The 23,410-nt window shown below is 42.2% G+C and overlaps 1 protein-coding gene and 1 long non-coding RNA gene across 11 annotated transcripts in view; both read left to right on the top strand.

Moving 5' to 3' along the window:
- The window catches only part of ndrg4 (NDRG family member 4), a 192,462-nt gene that overhangs the window by 16,443 nt on the left and 152,609 nt on the right, over window positions 1–23,410 (top strand). The window lies entirely within an intron of this gene.
- LOC144681897 (uncharacterized) lies at window positions 131–13,272 on the top strand. The gene is made up of 2 exons (XR_013576872.1): window positions 131–200; window positions 11,247–13,272. It is a non-coding gene; the product is annotated as an uncharacterized LOC144681897 (long non-coding RNA).

Genomic DNA, 23,410 nt, shown 5'->3' with positions numbered 1-23,410 from the left:
ACTGTCACTGTGCATCCCAGGCACCCTGGTGAGACCATAGAGATCTGCATCTTTCAATGATTAATGGGGAATGCAGTTCCGAGGCTCCCATCAATGATGAGACTACACAAGAATGTTTGCAGCATCTGAACTCTCACGTCTGTGCACTGCACTCTTACCTTCTTCTAACACCCCAGCCTCTCCACAGCCGGTTAAACGAGGTACATGGCGCCTCTCCAGGTCCAAGGCATCTTGCTCGTATCTAGAAAGGATTAGGAGGTTAGCTGGGCCTCTTCCAGTCCGTGACCTTTCAATGTTGTTATTGGCGGTCTTCTCCTGAAAGGACAGAGAAGCATAGATTAGTCCCCACCCGACCTGGTGAACGCATTACTCTCCATGATTTATACTCGCCTGCTCACAACACTGGAGTTCTCATCACCGGCAGCCTTCCAGGGCCTGATGGTGCCGAAAGGCTCCTGCCCACCGCTTGCCAACCAGCGAAGAGCCTGCGTTTCACACTGGGAAGTCTTTAATTGGTCCACCAGCGTGAAATCGTGGTCAGGGACCGATCATGGATGGCGAATAGTTTCCCGGCCACTCCCAGGACTGCCCGACGACCTCAAAATTCTGCCCTATTAATGGGAGTTTCTTTCACTATCATGTTTGCAGGAGTGAGAGCTGTATTAGATTGTTAGTTTACTTTTTAATCTCCACATGGCTCCTGAGGTCTGCCCATGATGGATATTGGGTGAATGGCTGTGGAGTTGACATGGATCGTATGAAGCACTCAAGGGGGGGTGGGTGAGGAAATGAGTTGGCATGAAGGGCCTTGGGGTGGGTGGGGGGCATGAGTTGGCATGGATGGTATAAAGGGCCATGGGGTGGGTGTGGGGCATGATGCAGCATGGAGTTGGCATGGAAGGTATCAGAAGCCACAGGGGTGAGGGGGTGTAGGCGGTGAAGGATGGTGGCCTAATAAAATCTAAAACAACTGCGATGAAGTTCCAGAGAACTGAGGTGGGCCTTCTAACCAGCCCACCTTGGCACTCTCCCACCCCTGTGGCCACTCTGCTCCTGGGTTCAGCAGGCCCGACTCTATTCCGCACCTGCCCCACCCACAGCAAACATTGCTCGTTTCAGGGTACTTTTTACTAAGGCATGTCCAGTGAGTAAGCAAACTTCCTGACTTGAGCTACCACCTCAGCTGCCTTGATGTCAAGAATGTCTGTTCTCCCCTCTCTTCCTACATTCAATTTGTGCCGGTGTCAGGATCAAGGCTGTAAGGAGTGAGATTAGACTGAATATTTACAGTTAAAGAGCTAGTGCCAGCCCAGGCTAAATGGGCCAAATAGCCTCCTCTGTTCTGTAATTTTGGTGCCTCGTCTATAGCTACTGATGTCATATTGATACAGCATGATATTGCCTTGGATCAAGGTGCCTCCCCAGTGAAGGAAAATGAATGGCAGAACACTTTTAGAATGAAACCTGAAGAAATCAAAATATGGACACGATGAATGTTTTAGATGTGATTTTCTGAGCTATTCACATCCCCGGCCAGGGAAGGAGAATGATGGGCTACATTTTAATTTTCACTGCATGGTAAGCATAAAAATAGATCTGTCTTTAACAGGAATGTTAGCAATATTACAAAGAATGATGGGTAAGTGTCACTGAATCCAAGAAAATAATCTCATTGATGGGCTGAGATGAAACGGCAAACATTCAGCAGCCAGGCTCAAGCTGTTTGTTGTCCTTTGGTCTCTAGGTCTTTATTATACTCTCCCACACATTCCTTTTTATAATATAAATACCATGTTCTTTCTAATCATAAAAGGTTCCTTGTCATTTGGAAGGAATCCTACCCTCAGCAGTTGCTGATGCCAAAATCAAAGGCTAGGGTGTTATGTTCAGTCGATGTTTGATGACCCTCACTGTTAGATAACATTTGTGATATACTCATTGTAAAGTTAATCCAGAGCAACAATAATGCTGCTCTGTCTGTCTACCCAAGTCTTGGCCCTGAAATTTTTGTCTCACTGTGCCAAGAATGCAGTATAATCTGAGTTGGTGAGTGTGCAATACGGGTCAGGAATCTGCAGTGCTCATCCTTGCCCATTTCTTCCCTGCGCCACAGTTTCTGAAGGGGTGAGGGTCAATAGACTTTGCTTCCTTCCAGTGTTGGTTGAATAAAATGAAGTGAGCTAAAGCAAAGGACAGAGAGACAAGATGATGCTTTAAGTCTATTTTCTGTCATTTATCATCAACAAAATGGCTTATTTGCTAACTAATATCAACTGATAAATTTGCAGGCAGAACCTAAAGAGACAATCCTTGCTAAACTACATTTGCTAAATCTTTCTTTTTCTGCTTTACTTTGGATGTTCTTGTTTGAGAGCAGCCCGCAGCCTTCATGCTACCTATTTCTGAACATCGGGTGGGGGAAAGAGAACAACAATTTTATTTTTACCTAAATCCACTGGAAAGATAGCATGATGCCTTCCCTATGAGAATCTCCGTTTATAAATTTATCTGGAGGATGAAGAGGAGGAATGCTTAGCAATGTGAGACTTTCCTGACAGTAGCCGACCAGAAACCACAAATCTTGGTGTTAGCACTTATAACATTTCCCAGAATGCCTACTTACAGTCTAACGTACACCCCCACATTGACGGAGGTAAACTCCAGTCCTGTCTGATGATGGAAAAGGCGATGACACTGAAACCCAGGAAGGCCATTCTTAAGTCTACTAGTGAGTAGACAAAGGTGGAATGAATTTTAATGTTCCATCTGAGGTAACTTTTGACTGAAAAACATTTCCCACCTTAGAAGATTTGGGCCGAGGCCGTCGCTGATGTGTTAGGGCCTTGAGAAAGTTTCGACGTGCGCACATCCGCTGTACTTACGCCAGAAGTTTAAAGTTCCGATTGCTGGTTTTACCCTGCCCTGACTGCTCCGTGATTCCAACGACAGTGGGGTCAAATGCTAGGATCACGGCGACTTGGGCTATTTGCGCTTTACTTACCCTAGTTTTTACATGGATTTACAGAGTTCTTCACAGCGGGTATAAAGCCAGTGAAACTCTTAAGTAAATCATCCGGAATGTCGAAGCACTCCAGAACCCACAGCAATGTTCAGCCTCCATCCTGGGAATTTTCACCCCCGCCCCCCTCCTTGCCTCCAAATAGCGCTCACATTGCCCCCAACCCCTCCCTAACCCCAGACAATGCTCTCACACACCACCACCAACCATCTCCCCTCCCCGCAACCCTCCCGGCAACTTTCAGCTCCCTCCCAGCTATGTTCACCCGCTCCCCAGATAGTGATCACCTCCTCCTGACCTCTCCCGATTCTTCCTCCGGAATCCCTGGCTCCTGTCCAGGCGATGTCGGAAGAATCAGCATTGTCGGGGAGTGAGCGGGGTGGGTTGAGCATTTTCGCGGGGGAGGAGGTGGTGGTGAGTGAGGAAGGTGAGTGTACATTTCGGAGGGGGTGGTCTGGGTTAGCACTGTCAGTGGGGTGAGGCTATTCAGCTCCATTTAAAACAATGAACTGAATACAGACCTGAAGAGGTGTGTCTTCAGTTCATGACCAAAAAGGGGGTGCGGCTGCACTGGAATTACGTTCCGACAGTTTGGCTTCCCGACTGTGTTCAACCCTGCATCCCTGCTGGAGCCGGCATTGGACGGTGCAAAGCCTCCAGCGTAAAATCATAAATTGGCAGATTAAATCGGAGTCAGCGTTCAACGCATCCTCCGCTGCAGGCTGGAAGGTCTGGGCCCATGTAACCAGCTATATCTAAGGACTTAGAGCATGTTTATTGTTTTTGTTATACGGAACTAACCCTGCTGTATTCACTATCTGCTATCCAAACATCCACTCCACCAATAACTTTAATTTTCAAACTTTACTCCAAGACTTATTAGTCTCGTTCTCTTACTCAACACTTGCCTCATTCCCATCCGGCTTCTCAGTTCTACAAATATTCCTGTCTGCCTCAGGTTCTTCCCTCAGTTCACAGGAATCCATCTCTGCTTCAGTTCCGGCCTAGTGTTAAACTTCTTACCGCCAATTGGTGAAGGAGGGGACCAGAAGTCAAACTTTACTCAGTTTTAGATTTATTCACAAAAGTAGGTATTACAAATGTATAGCTCCTAACTAAACAACCCACCGCCAGTGTCAATGAGTGTCTCTTTATTCTCTTTTGAGTAAATTTAAAACAATTAACCTAATTAACTAATGAACTGCCTCTTAAAGGGACACTAACAAAAAGTGACCCGTAATACTCTTTTGACTACAACAGTGGAGCAAATGAACTAATTAACTAATGAATTAATTAATAGCCCCTTAAAGAGACACTGAGCCGAGGAGTCAGCTGTGGCTCAGTTCATAGCACCCTCGCCTTTGAATCAGAGGGTTGTGGGTTCACGTCCCACTCCCGGAAACCAAGAACTGTGATTGTACTCGAAAGAGTTGCAATCTGTGACTGTTGATAACTCGAAAGAGTTTAAAGAGACACTGAAACAAAAATCAAACTTTAAAGGAACCTTATCAAATTTTAAATTAAAGTATTTTAGGGGTTGTTGATGCACTCCACCCCAGTGTTTCTTTATACTCTTTTGAGTACAACAGTTAAACAAATGAGCTAATAAACTAAATAAATAAATTATCAACTCCTTTGATGGGCATAAGTGTCTTTTTTATCTGCACAAGTAATTAACCAATGAGTGCCCTTCACCTGTACATACTTAACCTTAAATTATACACCATGTCTCCTGCCAATGCAAGATGGCCATGCAAGATAGCTGCCAATACCCCTCTGTGCATGTGCACTGGTCCACACATGCACAGAAACCAAACCAGTTTTCAGGATCATGGAGAGTAGATCCAGGGAATGAGAAGTACTAGTTAAAGAAGCAGAAAATCGCTCGCACTGATGTCAAGGAGTTAAACACAAGAACTGTGTATGTTTGACATTGCAACAAATGCAGCCTAAATTAAGCAGTTAACACCCAGTGTCTTCCTTCAGCCTGCCCCCAGCTCCCACACCATTCAAGTGCTCTTCTTCCTGCCCTATGCTACATTTTGCACCAAAATGCTTCAGTTGTATTTCTGTCCGAGCTGTTGCACTCCCTGCCCCTGGCCTCGATAACCTTGGAGCAACACCATGAGAACTCTTCTAGCACCAATGCAATTAAAAGTCTTGTGTCCAGAGAGCATCTGTAGTATTACACCATGAAAATATAGCCCTGGAGTGTAGTACTTCAGGGCATTACACATTATTGGGGCAAAGCAAAAATAACCATTTACCTGTTGAGTTACCAATCAAGCATTAAAGAAAATGATTGCATAAAAAATATAAATAAGGAATGACTGACCAGCAAAAGACTGGGCAGTCAAATTACTCAGTTTTTCTAAATTACTAGTCAGTACTTCAAAATGAACCAATCACATTTGCAGAGAGCCTTTGCAGTTGACAAAATATGTTTACAGGCTCATACTTTGACTCCTAAGTTTATTAGGGCTAGTTTTTATCAGAACACTCCAATTATTTAAGTATCCTACCATAACTCATTTGCCTCCTTGGGTTGATTTGTAAATATTGGATCCACTCAGTAAATCAAACCAGATGGACTGTTCAGAATTGGCTGAAAGGAAACAGTTTTTAGATCAAGAGTGACATCTGCACATAAACATTACAGATTTTGCTCAGTTTGGTTGAATTTGGACAGAAACATGTCAATCGGATGTGATTGCCTAAACATATACTTGATGTAATTCCACAATGCCAACATTCTGTATTCACTGAGGAACAATACAGTGCACTTCCTGCTGAGAAATACATTATTTCAAATTCTGCAAAGAAGTTTTCAAAGGATTTGGTGCCATTTGTACCTTTTAATGCTTGCATAAATAACTTTGTGAATAAATCTGGTTGATATTTTAGCCTGTTAGGAATAGTATCTGGCATGATTCTTTGGAAGCAACATAAACTATTCCAGTAGAAGGTCTGTAAAAAATGGAGGATTATTCATTTGAAGCACTTTTTAATTACTTTAATTTTATATCCTTTCATCCTATTTACATCAAATCATCCTATTTTCTTAGGGTACCTCTAAGTAATGTTTTGGATTTACTTTTATATATATTGACTAGAATATCACCTGTGGGTGAGTTAGAGGATATTCTGTTATGTCATAAAGTGAATAAGATAATACCCATTGATTGGAAAACTTATTTGAATACAAGGATTGGAGGTGGTAGGCTAAAAGTAGCCCTGCTGGCCAGAATATTGGTTTCCCACCTCCATCCCACCTCTGGGATTGTTGGACAGCAGGGCCAACTGCCTGCATGTGGCAGGTAGACATCGCGGCCCGTTAAGGTCAATTAAGGTGGCTGACTGGAATTTGCCTACAGGCAACAGTGACCAGTTTAACTGCCTAGTTGGGCGACCTCCTGGCAGCATGACTGGAGCGGGTGGTGTTGAGAGGGTGGTATTGCCAGAGCTCCAAGCATGCCTGGAGACCTTGGATGCAGGAGACTACCCACTGACACTTCCCTCCTTTTCCCATGTCCCGATGGCATGGCTCCAAAATTACATTTTTTATTTCAGATTTTTTTAAAAATTGAGGGAGGGCATCTCCATCTTGACGCACCCGCCTCTTACTTTCATTACAGCCTGCTGCACCTTTCAAGTTGGAAGGCCACTGATGGCCCTGCAGCTTCAAGAGTCCACTTGCTGTTTTTAATTGGAAGGTAAACCTGTATTCATCCCAATTAAGGAGGCATCTCCTGAAAATCGCAATGTGTGACTGTTCTCTCCCTGGTGGTGGGTTCAGGACCTGGAAACAGTCCCAACCTCTGTTTCCTGCCCCAGTAGGAAAAAATCTGCCCTTCAGTACTTAAGTATTGAGCATAACTGGAAAATGCAGCTTTTTTTAAATAAAGAAAGACTTGCATTTATGCTTTTCAAGACTTCAAAAACTGTTTTACAGGCATTCAATAGCTTTTGAAGTATGGTCCCTGCTGTAACATAGGAAATCCAGTAATAAATTCACGTCCACAAGCTCTCACAATCATGCCATGAGATAAGATAGTTTTAGTGATGTTGGTTGAAAGATAAATATTGACTAGGAAACGGGGGAGAACACTCTGGCAGAAAAAGAAAGACTGTGGCAAATATTATCCAGGTGTTTAAAATGCTGGAAGTTGTATTTGTAGATAGGCTATTAAACCTGGACTTTGATAGTAGATGTGGAGGACATAAGTTTTAAACTAACCAGCCTCAAGCATGTACTAAAAGCAAAATACTGTGGAGGCTGTAAACCTGAAATAAAAACAGTAAATGCTGGAAAAATTCATCAGGTCTGGCAGCATCTTGTGGAGAGAGAAACAGTGTTAATGTTTCGAGTCCAACATGACTGTTCTTCAGAACTGAGCCTTAAGTATGTGTTGTGAGTATCTAGTTCATAATTCATATGCTTTAGAATATAACTTTTTAGTTTTGGAATTCAAATTTTAACTGTGCAAATGATGGTATCTGGTTGGGACTGGTTTAAAAAACAACCACTCTGAAGTAAATGCAACTCAAACAAGCCTTCATTTATTACACGTAAAAGGTAGCCTGTGTTAATCTTGCAAGGTCAGATAGTGAAAAAACTTGAACAATGGATGATCCACCTCTAAACTTATAATGGAGTGAGGGAGTCTCGAGAAAGGGTTGTAAAACTCCATTAGCAATACAGATTATTCATATTAGTTACAGAATCAAAGAGTTACATTGAAGGTAAACTAATTAATTTACATTTCTGTTTAAGACTATCATTGTCATAAAGACACGCTGTGAGGGTAGATGGTTCTTTTGTTTAATTTTCAGTATCTCTGTGTGTTTGCTGACAGAAAACGGCTGTTCAGTTGGGGTTTCATGAGGGAAAAACAACTGGAATATTTGTTGTAGCTTGCAGCTAGTAGAAGAAATCTACAGTGGTCCTCATAGAGCTTTGTGACGGAAAGCAGTCAGCAGAGTTAGCTTGGAAAGCTGTGGGACGGTAGTTGGGATCTGACAGAAACCATAATGAGGAGCTGAGGCATTCACAGTCATAAGGTCTGCAAAGAAAAGGTGGAGAGTTGTGTAGCCAAAAAGTTAATGGAAGGACCCTCATAGAATCTTACCTCAGAGGATAGTTGGATCACTGCAGGAAATTAGTGAATTCTGGAGAGCTGTGTCATACCTTTGTGTTGGTCCCAGAAATAGTGAATGAACCTTCAAGATTTCATAAGATGGAGGGAACTCTTGTTTCGTGGCGGTGGGGTTGGGGGGGGGGAGGGAGCGGTGCGTGGGTTTGTGGGGTTGGAAGTAATAATAGAAGCATGGGTCTTTATAAGCTTTTGTGTTAAGCTAAAGTTTATAACTGCAACAGAACAATTGCTATGTGGAGCAAACTCCTATGGAAAGCAATTGATGCTGTGGCATTTAATGTAAGAAAAGAACATGATAAACATGGTCAGGGCTGAGATCAGATATTATACGAGCAAGTATAGGCTAAGACAATCAGATACTTCATAATTATCCTTTCAACCTCAGCTATTCCAGCAAAACTCCAAAATATTTATACTTGCCCACATTAATAAAGCATTTTCCTTTGGGATATTGGGAAGAAAAGCCTATGAAGGTAAATTGTGCATGATCTGGGGAAGGAATGGAGCGGTAAAACCTTGTTTTGTACCTTTGCGCATAATGGTTTCCACTGGACATGATATATGAAAAGGTATGTGAGCAATAACTTAATATAAAAATGCACATAATGGATATGCATACTAGTTGCCAGCAATACAATGTGTGTGCACATGAACTTTGCATACCAAACATTGAGGGAGAAAATTAATTAGGCCTACTTCAGGCACAAAACAGTCTCCCCCATGCAAAGTGCAGGCCAGAGGCTGCATCCGAAATTGGGTTTTGGACCTCAGCAACATAATTCTGCCGAGCTGTGGACAACGATTGGGTATCCCGATGTAGCTCATCAGCTACGAGAACACCAATTTGGGCTGGCTGTGATACAGGCAGCAGCCTCGGGTGAGATTTTTGGGGTGTGGCGTTGTGTGCTGGTGGGGGTGGTGAGCGGGAGGAGACATTTCCCTACTTTTATTTTGGAGCAATCTCCTTTCTGCATCAGGTGCCCTCAGGTCTGGTACAGTGTAAAGTTCCTACTAACATACCCTAATAACATCCTATTCCAAATCTCAAGAGTATGTTCCATTGAACCAGTGTGGCATTTTCTATTTTCTATCCCTGGGTGGGATATACATCCTACCCACGAAGTGATGCCGCTAACTGAGATTGCCAATTTATGGTCAATTAGGGGCTAGTTTGTGCTGTGGGCCTATCAGGAGTTGCACTGATGGTCAAAATTAAACAAGCCAATCTGTCTAATACAGTCACATTGTGTGTGGGCCCATCCTGCTTCCACATGCATGGCACTTACGGAGGTGTCAGCTGTGGCTCAGTTCATAGCACCTTCGCCTTTGAATCAGAGGGATGTGGGTTCATGTCCCACTCCCGGAAACCAAGAACTGTGATTGTACTCAAAAGAGTTGCATGGCACTTACATTCCCCCTTTCATGTGCGAAGGGTTAGTGGAGGCAGATTAGGGCAAACCTCTTGTTTATTATGAAATCAACAACCTGATATTAATGTTTTACAGAACTAGCTATGATTCAGTTTTAATACTTGGCTCTGTTCTTGCAGTCAGTCACAAGTTGTTCCAGTTCCTCTGCCTAGTATCATTCACACCTCTTGAATTGTGAACATTCCCTTAGGGATCTTGTCAAAATAGAAAAAAATTTCAAATATTTCACTTGTATTAAGAGAAGTTTGGAAATTTAGAAACCTTTCTTAAAGATGTATTTTATTATTTAGGCAAAGGTTGCTGAGAAATAGAATATTTTCTATTTCTTTTCTGCTGACATTACCATTAATGTCTCTCAGGTTACGATACATGGCAAAGCTCTACACTGTCCTACTGAATTCTCCCTGGGTAGAATACACAGTAGAGTGCCCTTCACACTCCCAATAGGTATAGGATTGGTTCATTGTAATTCAAGCTAATTTTGTTTTTCCAAAATTACAATAGCAGTAATTTCAAAACAGCATCGACTACTGACCGAGTGTAACATTTCCATTTCCCATACCAACCATCTATATGATCATGTCAAGGGTACTTCTGATATAATGTGCATATGTATTGCAATATATGCAATGCAGCCTGCATGTATTGCAACAAGTTTCACAATGACCTGAGCTAAACCCTTGGAGGCCGGTCCTTGCGTTAGTTTAAAATCATCAGAGGAACCTTGTTCTCTCATTATCTCTTCTTATGACTAAATTGTAGCCAGGGGTCTGTCTCTGTTCAAGCATCTTGAATTATGTAACCAAACTGGAGAGGCTTGAAATTCCCCTCTCTCAACCTCAAATCTTTTATTCTGCTTTTGGTTCTGGAAATACTTGCCCTTTCTGTCTTCAATACGCTGTGTTGTCCTTTTGCTTCTGTCATTTTCCATGGATGCTATCTAGTCACTGACTAATGACGCATGGTTTGATGCTAGCGTTGTGACAGGAGTCGCGGGTGAGTCCGCCATTCTCAAATGATGATTGAGGGAAAGGTGGAAAAGGAGGCAGAAAATGTGAAGGGGAGGGAGGGGGAAAGGAGGAGGAGTAAAATGCCAGATGGCAACACTCCATAGTTGGTAGGAGCCTGTCAGGACAGTCAGTGGGTGACAAAGGAAGGAATAATTTCACTGACTTTTAATGAGCGCACACTTATGTATGATTCGCATTTTGCAGGGAATTTACTGGGGAGAATGTAACAAAGTAAAAGTAGGCTGCCTGTCTCACTGAGTGCCAGCTAATTACTGCTGTTAATCATGCCCATTAATAACACATGAATATTGCTGAAAAAAAGAGATATGTCAAAGCTTTTCTTCTTACATTCAGCAGGACACTTCGCTATAATACTAATACAAGGGGAAATCAACAATTTATACTGTATGAAATGGGAGTGCTGATTGGTTGGCAAGTGGACTCTGTAGAGGCGTTGCCATGGAGAATGCACTAATTGATGGCGACTGACAGTTAACCGCCAAGCATTGTTTGAAATTTAAACCAGGAAGCTTGACCTGTATAAGTTGCTGTTTTCCTCTTGTATTGGTATTATTGCAAAGTGTCCTGATGAATGCAAGGCGAAAAGCTTTGACATGTCTCTTTTTTTCAGCAGTCCTCAAGTTCTGTACTACCAAACGACTAATTAAACATGAATGTCCAAGATCCCAGCAATACAAAGAGATGTAAAAGTTACAAAGCGGAGGTGGAAGATTAATATTTGGACCAGCTCAAGCTTGAACTGAACAGCCTACATTTGGATTGGTGGTCTTGTGATTGCTATAATGTAGCAGTCTGGGAATGAAGAGGAGTGAGCCTGTCACCAAACTGAAAGTCTATAGAGAAATAGTCCTGTCCAATCTGCTTTACATATGTAAGACTTGGACTGTGTACCAGCACCATGCCAAGAAGCTCAACCACTTTCACTTGAACTGCCTTCGGAAACTTCTGAAAATCAGATGGCAGGACAAATTGCCAGACACTGAGGTGCTCATCTGAGTTGGCAAGCCAAGCATGCACACCATATTGAGACAGTCACAACCGAGTTGAGTCAGTCATGTAGCCAGAATGCCTGACACTCGCTTACCAAAGTGAAATATCTATGGAAAGCTTGAGTCTTGTATGCGCTCTCATGGCGGTGTATAGAAGTGCTACAAGGACACTCAGAGCTTCATTTGGACGTTTTGATATACTTTGCATCATGGCAGAAACCTGCCCAGGATTGCTGCACTTGGCGCAATCAAATAAAAAATGATGTGGCCTCCTTCAAAAGCAAATGCATACTAGAGGCAGAGAGAAAACACAAGGAGAGGAAATCCTGGGTGAGCAACTCGTCCAAAATTCAATCGCCTGCAGCACCCTGTCTATTCGCAGCAGAACCTTCTGGATGCAGAACAGCCTTAGCAGTCAGCTACATACCTACCAAAACCCTACCAAACACCCCAGATGGTGAAGATGTATTATCTTCACCTCAAAGTATGAACAATAAAATACAATGTAAACCAAAAGTCTGATTTACTTGCTTAATTGGAATATGAAAAATAAGAATAGGGCATTGAGCCCTTTGAATCTGATCATGTCTTATCAGCACTTCAGTTCTATATACCCAGCTTTTCTCCATATCCTTTCCCAAACAAAAATCTATCTCCATCTTGAAAGCTGAGATTGACCCCCATTCAGAGACTTTTACTGAGGGTGCTCTAGGCTTCTTATTACCCTTGTGTGATGGCCCATGTGCTTTTGGGGGAAAGAAGCAATATTTTATGTTGGAGTGATGGTCTCTTTAAGAACTATGTTTCTCTAGGAGACTATTTCTGGTAAAGCACCTTGCTTCCATAACTGATCATATAACCAAGTTGCCTTGGTGATAAATAATAGAAAAGTGGTCAACAGGAAGTTAATTATAGGGTGGAGTAGATTGTGGAAGTGCTTCAGGTCTCAAGTAGGGTTTTAGTTTTTAGTTTAGAACAGGTTTGCGACAGGAAACATCTCTTTCAAGCTGGATTCGGTTAAAATTCTGTGTGTTGGCTAAAGGAGATTAAATAAAACTCTTGTTCTCTGAAGGATTCTATTAATGGTGAGTTGGACTTCAGGGATAGTCAAGTTAAGAGGGGGGAGAGGGAGAGAGAAAGTTCTAGATGCAAAACTCCAGAGATAAGGACCCTTAGAAACAGGAGAGATGCTATCAATTCCTGGGTTGAGCTGGGAGCCTACATCCATGGAACTGTTTGAAGAGACTTGAAGGGACAACCTTGTTGGAAGTAAGCGGAAGGCCCAAGAAATCTCAGTCCTTATATTAATCTCTGAACAGTACACAGTCTAAGTGGTTAATCTTCCAATTTCTGATAAGTATCTCAATTGAACTAATTGGGGGTGTAAGTCAAATGGGTGTAGAAGAAAATTTGAGTTAAGAAATTTGGTTCAGATTACAAATATCTGTTTTCATTGTACTTTTAATATCTTTATTGTAACTAACTATTTAAGATATAGTGTAATTATTGGTATTCGCGTTCTTTGATTTTTATGTAAAGCAAAATTCTTTTGTTTTAAATCATGAACTTATGGCTTCGTTTTATTGGGTTTTTGGATTTCCAAAGAAATAAATAAAAACGTTACTGGTCTCCACTGAGATCATAAAACTTGTGTCGAAGAGTTTCCTGATTTTGCTTGAAAATGGTCAAGCATTAATGTTAAAATTGTTTCTGATTTCCCCAACAGAGGAACTAGCTTGTTCAGATCCACCCTATCAAATTGTTATAACGATTTTGGATATCTGTTTTTCTCCTTCCTTAGCTTGAAATGTGGAGGCATTTAATTTTATTGAGGTCACTACGATTCATCAGTAACACAGCAGCTCAAATCATGACCTCAGTCGCTCCACCTGTCCAATTTACAACTTAGGGAGGGTAATATGGTAATTACTATTTTGTGCACCCTACAAAGAGGCCCCAAAACAATAGTGCACTAATTGCTGCCATTTGAACAAGTAGGTGTTACATAGATTTTTAACAACCATTTGACAAGGTTTCCCCTTGGTAGTAATGCCTAGTGTAGACAGTCATTGATTGGGTGAAATAGAATGCTGATATAAATTTACCCTGAAAATGGGTAGCAAAATAGCTATATATGGAATTTGTTTAAACCGGATAAAGGCTATGAGGTCGGGGCTAAAGCTAATCTAAAATGAGCTGGATGAGAGCATTGAAAGCAAAATCTTCAACTTTATAGCTAATTCTAAAATTGAAGGTAGAGCAACCAAAAAGGAACGAATCCACCAAGGCCTGGATTTTTGTGGTGTTGAGCTGAGTTGGGAGGCTCAGATTCTTGCCCCATTCCCATTTGCGGTCATTTTTATCTATGCAGGATAAGGGAGCGGATAGTGAGCCTCCTTGCAGGACTCCCACTTTTGCAAGCTCCATTGTGGTGGCGGGCATTTCAACCTGCTGAAATTTTGATAGAGCCATACCAGTTTTGTTAATAGGCATGGCTTGTGGCACCTCAGGAATCATGCACCATGGGGGAGCGCTTTTCCTGGGTCGGGAACTTTCCCCAAAAAACAGCCATTCAACATTCCATTTGAAATATATTGCCCCTTTTACCTTATAAAGCTTTGAATCAATCACAGCCATTTATAGTATCAATTACAAAGATGTAATCTGAGTCACACTTCAGTCAAGCAAAGCTAGCCCTCCTCTACAAACTATGTCAACATTGCCTACAGGGCTGAGTCCTTTAGTCATCCCTGGAGTTCAGACAATCATTCATAATGAGGCCATCTGTAATAACAGATGTTTGGATCTGTTCAAACTGCTTCTGTTAATACAGTTGCCAGATGCCCTTATTATGAATGCTTGGCTGAGCTCCAAGAATGGGGAATGTACTTGGCAGGCATGCAGCTTGCAGGGGAGTGATAGCTTTGTGTGATTGACATCATTACTTTGTGATTGTTGAGTTTTTTCAACGCTTGTGTGTTTATTTAAGATTTAGAGGTGTGAAGCTGATTAAAGATTTTGCCATTGAAACTATGAATATCTGCATGTGATAGACACTTTAAGGTTGTAAGATCAGCAGTTTATTTCAAGGTGATTTTCAAAGTCTCTTTGCTGATTGTGTCAATTTCAGGAGCATCTCAAAAGATTTGTCGAACTTGCCAATGGCTCATTGGTTCTGCACATAGTAGATACTGGAAGAACATGAAGGATGAGGTGGGGGAGTTGCACTGCTGGTTAAGGGGAATATCACAGCTGTATGACAGGAGGACACCTCGTTGGGCTCATGCAGCGAGGCAATATGGGTAGTGCTCTGGAATAGGAAGGGTGCAGTCACAATGTTAGGGGTTTACTATAGGCCTCCCAATTGCCGGCGGGAGAATGAGGAACAGTTATGTAGGCAGATTTTGGAAAGATGTAAGAGCAATAGGGTTGTTGTGGTGGGTGATTTTAACTTTCCCTATATTGACTGGGAATCACTTAGTGCTAGGGGTTTGGATGGTGCAGAATTTGTAAGGTGCATCCAGGAGGGCTTCCTGAGACAACTAAGGAAGGGGCAATGCTGGACCTGGTATTAGGGAATGAACCCGGCCAGTTGGTTGAAGTTTCAGTAGGAGAGCATTTCGGGAAAAGTGACCATAATTCAGTAAGTTTCAGGGTACTGGTGGATAAGGAAAACAGGAGTCCTCGGGTTAAGGTGCTTAATTGGAGGAAGGCTAATTATAACAATATTAGGCAGGAACTGAGGAATGGAGGCCAATGTTTGAGGGCAAATCAACAACTGACATGTGGGGGGCTTTCAAACATCAGTTGATAAGAATTCAGGACCGGCATGTTACTGCTAGGATGAAGGATAAACATGGTAAGTTTCAGGAACCTTGGATAACGAAGGATATTGTGAGATTGGTCAAAAAGAAAAGGGAAGCATTCGTAAGGGCTGGGAACAGATGAAGCCCGTGGAGAATACAAAGAAAGTAGGAAGAAACTTAAGCAAGGAGTCAGGAGGGCTAAAAGGGGTTATGAAAAGTCACTGGCAACCAGGATTAAGGAAAATCCCAAGGCCTTTTATACATATGTAAAGGGCAAGAGGGTAGCCAGGGAAAGGGTGGGCCCACTCAGGGACAGAGGTGGGAAATCTGTGTGTGGAGCCAGAAGAAATGGGAGAGATACTGAATGAATACTTCTCATCAGTATTCACCAAAGAGAAGGACTTAGCGGTCGATTTGTCTAGGGAAGAGTGTGTAGATAGCCTGGATCATGTTGAGATCAGAAAAGAAGAAGTGTTAGGCGTCTTGAGAAATATTAAGGTGGATATGTCCCCAGGGCCAGATGGGATCTACCCCAGAGTACTGAGGGAGGCAAGGGAGGAGATTGCTGGGGCCTTGACAGAAATCTTTGTATCCTCACTGGCTATGGGTGAGGTCCCAGAGGACTGGAGAATGGCCAATGTTGTTCCATTGTTTTAGGAGGGTAGCAGAGATAATCCAGGAAATTACAGGCCGGTGAGCCTTTTGTCAGTGGTAGGGAAATTATTGGAGAAGATTCTTTGAGACAGGATTTACTACCATTTGGAAGCAAATGGGCGTATTAGTGAGAGGCAGCATGGCTTTGTGAAGGGGAGGTCGTGTCTCACTAACTTGATCGAGTTTTTCGAGGAAGTGACAAAGATGATCGACGATGGAAGGGCAGTGGATGTTATCTACATGGATTTCAGTAAGGCCTTTGATAAGGTCCCTCATGGCAGACTGGTACAGAAGGTAAAGTCGCATGGGATCAGAGGTGAGCTGGCAGGATGGATACAGAATTGGCTTGGTCATAGAAGACAGAGGGTAACAGTGGAAGGGTGCTTTTCTGAATGGAGAGCTGTGACTAGTGGAGTTCCGCAGGGATCAGTGCTGGGACCTTTGCTGTTTGTGGTATACATAAATGATTTGGAGGAAAATGTAACTGGGCTAATTAGTAAGTTTGCAGACGACACCAAGGTTGGAGGAGTTGCAGATCGTGAAGAGGATTGTCAAAGGATACAACGGGATATGGATCGGTTGGAGACTTGGGCGGAGAAATGGCAGATCGAGTTTAATCCAGACAAATGCGAGGTAATGCATTTTGGAAGGTCTAATACAGGCAGGAATTACACAGTAAATGGCAGAACCCTTAAGTGCATTGACGTGCAAAGGGATCTGGGTGTACAGGTCCACAGGTCACTGAAAGTGGCAACGCGGGTGGATAAGGTAGTCAGGAAGGCATATGGCATAAAAACAAAAAACTGCGGATGCTGGAAATCCAAAACAGAAACAGAAACACCTGGAAAAACTCAGCAGGTCTGGCAGCATCGGCGGAGAAGAGCAAAGTTGACGTTTTGAGTCCTCATGACCCCTCAACAGAACTTGCATATGGCATGCTTGCCTTCATTGGCAGGGGTATTGAGTATAAAAGCTGGGAAGTCATGCTGCAGCTGTATAGATCCTTGGTTAGGCCACACTTGGAATATTGCGTGCAATTCTGGTCACCACATTACCAGAAGGATACGGAGGCGTTGGAGAGGGTGCAGCGGAGGTTTACCAGGATGCTGCCTGGTCTGGAGGTTATTAGCTATGAGGAGAGGTTGGAGAAACTCTGATTGCTCTCACTAGAGCGACGGAGATTGAGGGGCGACTTGATAGAAGTTACAAAACTTCTTTGTGGCATGGACAGAGTAGATAGTCAGAAGTTTTTTCCCAGGGTGGAAGAGTCAATTACTAAGGGACATAGATTTAAGGTGAGAGGAGAAAACTATAAAGGTGATGTGCGGGGCAAGTTTTTTACGCAGAGGTTAGTGAGTGTCTGGAATTTGCTGCCAGAGGAGGTTGTGGAAGCAGGTACGATAGTAGTGTTTAAGAGGCAGCTTGACAAATACATGAATAGGATGGGAATAGAGGGATACGGAACCCGGAAGTGCAAAATGTTTTAGTTGACGGGCAATATGATTGGCACAGGCTTGGAGGGCCGAAGGGCCTATTCCTGTGCTGTACTTTTCTTTGTTCTTTGTTCTTGTTCTTTGATGTGTGGCGGATATGAGGGGGTCCAGGTGATATGGGGCTATGGAAGGTTCATGGGGGTGGGTGAGGGCTAGAGGTTCTACAGCCATGAATACAACTGGGCCTAACTCCATCCCATGCCCACCTCCTTGTCACAAATAAGGCAGGCAGGCTTCTACGGGACTGATGAGGTGGCGGTCTGAGAAATTCCTGACACCTGATTCACATCTTTTTGATGAAAATCTGGCCCCAAATGTTGAAGTATTTGATGCTTTAGGAAAGAGGGGCTGCAGAAAGCAAATGCAGTTAAATGTAGGCAAATATAAATAATTAGGGGTGAAGTTTTTAACAGGAAGTATATGTTAATTGGAGCACTCATCCAGTATAAGGGATTAAAGGGTTATTGTGATAGAAACATTGAAATTACATCGCCCATAAAAGAGACAGATGCCTGGGTTATATTAGTGGTGGTCAGGATGCATATCAGAAGGGGTGATATTTCTAAATATATGGTCCTGGTTAAGCCCTGCCTGCTACGCTGATCGCCATGTGATAGGGAGGATATTGCTTTTTAAAGTACGCAGTTTAGAGCTGTCAAGGTGTTACCAGATGTCTCAAATCTTAGGCTATGAAGAAAATCAAAAGATGATGGGAATGTCCTTGCTGGGGGAGGAGCTTTGAAGTGACCTAAAAGGATTTTTCAAAGTTATGAAAGTAATTGATGAAATTGTTCTGACAAAACTAAAAGACTCAAAAACTGAAGGATAAATTTTAAAGGAAATTAACAGTAGAGCGGTTTAGATAGAACTATATGACACGGAGCATAATGTTCATTTGGAATATATTATTAGAGAACATAATGAAACAAATAGATTCAGGAGACACCAAAATGTCAGCAGTATGAGACTGATAGAAGTAGATAGTAGTAAACACTGTTTTCTGATTAAATTTGAGCCAATCAGAAAGTAATATTTTTTAATCTGCTGAACAAAGAGAAGATTAGAAAAATATAGTGAGTGAATTCTAATGAGTTTGAGATCCAAACCAAAAAGAGGTTGGCATGTTAACCAATTCCTCTTTCTATAATTTCCTACATTTCTGTACGCTAGCCTCATCACAGCTCTTGTGCTAATGATGCTCCTAGAAATTTTAATCCGAGTGTTTCCTATTTCCTTCAGGATTCTAATATCTATAGCAGCTGGCATAATTGCCCTTTTCACATTTCTTTGTGACAGATTGCCCTATTGCTTACGCTGTAGGTTCTTGTTCAAAAAATTACAGGATCTGGAAATTACACAGTAATCGCTTGCGAAAATTGATGTGGAGAGTCCGTTCATTGGTCAGTTACTTAAACTGGTTCTCTGTCTATCTTTTCAACTTGTCCCTTCAAGGCTTAACTGGCCTTCAGCACAACATCTATCGCCAAGATAACTGAAATATTCCCGTAGACCATTTGGATTTTTTCCCATTGTCTGTTTTTAATTGAACTCTTAATACTTCTAATCATCTATTAAGACTTCTATTGCTCGTTTTATCCTTAATTCTTGAATTACTCAGTACATTTTTTTCTTTGTATCTATTAAAGTGTATCTATTTGAGCTTTAAAGGTTGGTTTTCACCTTTTTAGCTCTTGTACTATTACTATTGCTAAGTTTCTATCTACATTTAACAAAATGTAGACGGATTGCTGTCAGCTTGGCTCAGTTAGATGCAGTCTCCGAATCATATTGTGGCACGTTTAAACATCTGTGAAGGCATAATCATGTTATCAAGGCTGATGCTCCAGTGTAGCACTGAGGGAGCATTGCAGTGTCATCTTTTGGAGAGAAGTTAAATTGAGGCTTGTCTCACAGTTCAGTTGGACACGAAAGATTCCCTGGCAATATTCGGAGAGTAAGATATGTTCTTGATGTACTGGCCAACACTCCTCCCTGAACCAACACAACTAAAAACATAATAACTGACTATCTGTCTTTCTGCAGTTTATGGGATCTTGCTGTGCACAATATAGTAATTACCCTGTTTAATAAAGCATTTGAAGGTGAGTGTTTTAGGACATTGAGTGGCAAAGTGAGGTGTTTTTTATGTACAAAGGTTCTTTTCAGTTTCGTGTCATGAAGAGATATTAATGTACATTATGTTATTGGAAATTATTTTTTTTAATAGTGGTTTAGTTTGTGTGTGTGTGTTAATTGGATTAAAGCCAGCTAGTCTGGGTGCTTTGATGTATGGAAGTTTTGAGATGTAGACAGTAAGGTAAAGGTTGCATTTGCATTTTGTTGAATAAACCATTCAAAGACTGGGGGTGAAATCTTGCACCTAGCTAGGAGACACCATGTAATGTTTATATTACTAATAAAATTGGTGCTATGAAAGGGGATCAAAGGGCCTAGTGATACAATGAAAATTTACATTCAAAGGGGAAGGCTGGGTATAACAGAAAGGAGTTTTGTGTGTGCAGGTCAGAGGCAAGTAAGATCTAAGCCTGTAAGCCTACCACTGTGTCTGCGAAGGAACAAGTTGAAAGGAACCTCATTTGAATTCATAAGTTGAAAATGCTTTGCCTGGTGCCTGTTTAAGTCTATTGGCTATTGTTGCCTTAATGGAGATTCATTTGCGAATTTGTTAAAAAGTTATGATAATAGTAATTTGTTGCCATGTGTTTGTGCTTAATTTGTTGGAAATTAATAAATGTTTAATTTAGTTTGATATAAAAACCTCTCGAACTGGTGGTCTTATTCCTGAATTTAGAGCTGCAACTCAAAACATACCAATTGAAAATATAGGTTATGACAATTGTTTAAAGTTTCCCTCTGGGATTTTTAAATAACTCAGCCTTTACAAACTGCTGTGTCATAACAACTGGGGGCTTTTGGCGGGATAATATTTATAATTCCTTGATTGGTTTGGAATTGGTGAATCTTAAGGTTACGAGTACGAGAAGCACTTTGAATTCAGGGGAAGAATTTTCCCCCCCGTCAGGAAGTGCAGGAGTGGGCACGCCTCCGATCGGCGCCTCTGATCGGGGGCAAGCCGCCATTTTACGTGGGCGGGCCAATTAAGCCCACCCAGCCTGACGTCCGCCAGGAAGTGCTATGCGCTCCCTGTGCGGGAGGGAGAGGATTCTCTCAGCTGAGAGTGCGCTCTTTCGCACATGCGTGCAAAAGAGCACACTCATCTTCCTGAGGCAAAGTGCTGCCCCAGGGAGATCGGCGCCAAATTTAAAAATGGTGAAAGGGCAAAAATAAAATTTCCCTGACATGTCCCCTCATGTGACACTGTCACATGAGTTGGGACATGTCCATCACTTTTAATCAAACATTTATTAAATTTTTAAAAACCCTCATGAAACCTCATCCCACCCATGGATGAGGTTTCATGCTTTTTCTGAAGCCCACCAGGGCTCCCAGCCTGCCCACCACCCTTAAGGTTGGACGGGCAGGTCCATTAATGAGCTTAATGACTTTTAAAATGGCCTCAATAGGCCTTTGACAGGTCGGCGGGCGCACAGCTGATTCGGCTGCGCCCCCACCAACCTGAAAATTGAAATGACGCAGGGTGACATCAGGAGTTCCGCCCGATGTCATCCTGCGTCATTTTATGTGTTGGCAAGCGGGCTCCGCCCCCCATTTGCCGACCTAAAGATCCTGGCCCAGAAGTTGGTGAGGTTTTTTAGAAGTGGTGAGACTGCAAGATGGCTTTGGCAATTGCTAAGACTTGCCTGGGAGTAGAAGATATAACTCGATTGGGTTGGGAAAAATAACCAAAACCAAAAGAGTTGGCAGATAAGTTAAAATTGGGGTGACCTGCAGGGTCTAGGAAATCGGATGTAATTAAAAGTATAGCACTGCATCTACAGTTGGAAACTCTTTCGAGTTACCAACAGTCACAGATTGCAACTTCTTTCGAGTACAATCACAGTTCTTGGTTTTCCGGGAGTGGGACACGAACCCACAACCCTCTGATTCAAAGGCGAGGGTGCTATGAACTGAGCCACAGCTGACACCTCTAAGTGTTTGATACTCTTTCGAGTTATCAACAGTCACAGATTGCAACTCTTTTCGAGTACAATCACAGTTCTTGGTTTCCGGGAGTGGGACATGAACCCACAACCCTCTGATTCAAAGGCGAGGGTGCTATGAACTGAGCCACAGCTGGAAGTCATACCTGACACTAGTGAGTCACAACTGGAGGTAGTGAGATTTAGTTACAAATGAAGATGCTTTAATTTGAACAAGCAAAGGAACTGAAAAAGCTTGAATTGGAAGCAAAGGAAAGAGAACGGGAATTTAAAAGGGAACTGGTAGAAAGGCAGGAGAGAGAAAGAAAGCAGGGAATTAGAAATTGTGAAGATAGAGAGGGAGGAAAGAGAAAAAAAGAGAGACAGAGAATTCCAACTGAAAATGTTGGCAGTTAAAAAAGAGATGCCAGTAGTTGAGGAAGGACTTATCTCCGGAGTGGATGTTTAAATTTGTACAAGCTCTTCCAAAGTTTGAGGAAAAAGATATTGAAGCATTATTTACTTCATTTGAGAAGCTAGCTAAACAGATGAAATGGCCACAGGAAAACTGGACGTTATTATTGCAATCTAAATTGGTAGGTAGAGTGCATGAGATATATGCTTTGCCATCAGAAGAAATGTCGGTGAATTATGATGTGGTGAAAAAGGCTATCTTGAGTGCATATGAGTTGGTTCCTGAAGCATATAGGCAGAAATTTAGGAGGTTGAGAAAACAGCCTGGGCAAACTTAGATTCAGTTGGAAAGAGTAAAACAAAGTAATTTTGACTGGTGGATACGGGCATTAAAAATAGAGACAATGTATGCTGCTCTTCAGGAAGTAATTCTTTTGGAAGAATTTAAAGATTAAATTCCTTTGGTAGTGAGAACTCGTGGAGGAACAGAGGGTTGATTCTGTAAGACATGCAGCAGAGATAGCTGATGATTATGAGTTAGTTCATAGAGCTAAACCTTTTTCTCATCACCCTTTCAAATTGGAAAGGGATAAAAAGTGGGAAGGTGAAAGGAAGGTAGGTAGTCGGGGAAGAGAAGGAGTAGCTGGAAGTTCCAAGGATTTTTTTTTTCTCAGAATAAAAAGGAAGGTGCTGAAGGTAGAAGTGACATTCAAAAATTGAGGTGTTTTTATTATAATAAAGTGGGGCACACCAAGTCAGCGTATTGGAAATTGCAGGAAAGATCTGTTGGAATTATTGGGGTACAGAAAAACTCTGGAAGTAAAAGTACAGTGGGTTCTGAGGTTCAGGCATAGGAGAAACCAGTGGTTTGTGTACAGGTGAAACAGGGAGAATCAGTGATAGGTGAAGAAGTGGGAATGTGTTTACTCAAGAGAATTCTGAGGAGCAGGTGGCAGAAATGTTTAAAGATTTTGTGTGTGAAGGGAAAGTCTTTCCATGTATACAGGGTGGAGTAGGTAAAGATCTTAAAATTTTAAGAGACACGGGGGCCAGTCAATCTTTAACGTTGTGGGATAGTGATATTTGTTGGTCAAAGGGAGTATTGCAGGAGCAGGTAATAATAAGTGGGGTCCATGGAGATGCTAAATTTATTCCATTGTGGAAGGTAAAATTAAAGAGCAAATCGGGGACAGGTGAAGTTATAGTTGGAGTGGTGGAAAAACTGCCCATTGCAGGGGTTCAGTTTATTCTGGGTAATGATATAGCTGGATCGCAAATGTGGATGATGCCTATGGTAGTTGAGCAGCCTGTAGAAGTGTTTTTGATAGAGGTGTTACAGAAGCAGCATCCTAGATTG

Source organism: Cetorhinus maximus, chromosome 6 (assembly GCF_964194155.1).
Source record: "Cetorhinus maximus chromosome 6, sCetMax3.hap1.1, whole genome shotgun sequence".
In the NCBI taxonomy this organism is placed as follows: domain Eukaryota; kingdom Metazoa; phylum Chordata; class Chondrichthyes; order Lamniformes; family Cetorhinidae; genus Cetorhinus; species Cetorhinus maximus.
The sequence above is the reverse complement of the archived record's forward strand: the minus strand, read 5'-3'. Positions and strand labels throughout refer to the sequence as shown.